Consider the following 1,709-nt stretch of genomic DNA (forward strand, 5'->3'; position numbering starts at 1 on the left):
CAATGGATTTCTCTTTTCTCTTTCTTGAACCTTCTTCATTTTCACAATCTTCTCTGCTCTCATTTAGTCTGCTTCTGCCTCACAATTACATTTCTCTCTCTCTGTTGTTTCCTGCTTCTCTCTCATTCACACATTGGTTAGAGCCCCTACTTATAAATTATGAACTTTTGAAAGCTCTTTCTTTCTTCCAAGGATTAACTCTTCCTGTCCATGTGATAGATGCCTGAACCTTCATGCCCCCAACAGAGATATCCTTGACATTCAAAGTAGTTACGTGCTATTTAGGCACTGCATTGAATTTCAATATAGTCAATCCATTTTTCATTTACGAATTTTGAGAAGGATAACTTGCAATGACTTCAGATCTATTCTTAGAACTCCTTTTCCTACTCTTAGCTTTACTGCTTCTCCTGCTGGTCGGGAGAACATGGGAAGCCATTAGCAAAGCTCCTGCTCTAGAAGCCCCTCCTCAATAGCATTTATTTATCCTTTTTCTGTGCTGCCTTGAATGTCAGATAGGCATTCACACTGGCAAAAGTAAGTACAATCAGCTATAAATGAGAGCATAAACATAAGGCATAAGATAGTAGATAAATGGGCAAACTAAGCTCTCTTTGAAGTCATTTGGGTGCAGGATTATCTGTCCATACATTCACTAAATTAGTGTAACTAAAATGAAGGCATAAACTTGAAAGTATGTAAGTATGTAGCATGTAGGAAATAAGGCAAATAACACATTAATAGTAAAAACAGGGTGCATCACATCTTCACTTTTAGTCATGCTTGTGGTGGTTCCATAGTGTAGTGGTTATCACATCTGCTTTACACGCAGAAGGTCCTGGGTTCAAGCCCCAGTGGAACCAGCACCAGGAACTCTTTGGGAGGTTGGACCAGATGATCTCCAGAGGTCCCTTCCAGCCTTACTGATTCTGTGATGCATGTAGACCTAACCACTGAATAGATTCAAACTATAGAAGTGATAATAAATTATATAAATTGGAGCAAAAAAGGTTGCAATTTGTGTGCATACTGGAAATTATTGCAGTGAGGGGGAAAGAGTAGAAAAGGTTACCTAGGGGAACAATACTGAAATGATAAAGAGAGTTTCAGGAACTACTATCAGCATATTGTTACATATTCTCTAATGTTCATGTTTATTTAACTAGCTAATTTAAAGTCCGCAGTGGTTGAAGGAGGTAATCCTTTTCCTCTACTCAGACCTGATGAGGCCACATTTGGAGTACTGTTGTCCAGTTCTGGGCTCCCCAGTATAAGAGAGACATGGAGCTATTGGAGCAAGGGCTACTAAGATGATTAAGGGTGTGGAGCATCTCTCATATGAGGAAAGGCCAGTGGTGCACAGCAATAGGATGAGAGGCAAGGAGCATAAATTGAAACACAGGAAGTTCCATCTGAACAAGAGGAAAAACTTCCTTACTGTGAGGGTGACTGAGCACAGAAGCAGGTTGCTCATAGAAGTTTTGGAGTCTCCTTCCTTGGAGATATTCAAAAGCCATCCAGACAGGATCCTGGGCAATGTGCTCTAGGTGACTCTGTTTGAGCAGGGGAGTTGGGCTAGATGATCTGCAGAAGTCCCTTCCAACGTCAACCATTGTGTAATTCTGTGACATTTATTATTAAAAAGCATGAAAACACTATTTTTGAAATAAACCAATGTCTCTGTCACAGTATCAGTGCTTTTGGTTCTC

At 40.1% G+C, this 1,709-nt stretch overlaps 1 non-coding gene across 1 annotated transcript; it reads left to right on the plus strand.

Annotated features, from left to right (window-relative positions):
- Nucleotides 1–790: 790 nt before the first annotated feature.
- Nucleotides 791–863, plus strand: TRNAV-UAC (transfer RNA valine (anticodon UAC)). Its single transcript has one exon. It is a non-coding gene; the product is annotated as a tRNA-Val (tRNA).
- The last annotated feature ends 846 nt before the right edge of the window (nt 864–1,709 follow it).

The sequence above is a fragment of the Rhea pennata genome, chromosome 1 (genome assembly GCF_028389875.1).
Source record: "Rhea pennata isolate bPtePen1 chromosome 1, bPtePen1.pri, whole genome shotgun sequence".
Taxonomy (NCBI): domain Eukaryota; kingdom Metazoa; phylum Chordata; class Aves; order Rheiformes; family Rheidae; genus Rhea; species Rhea pennata.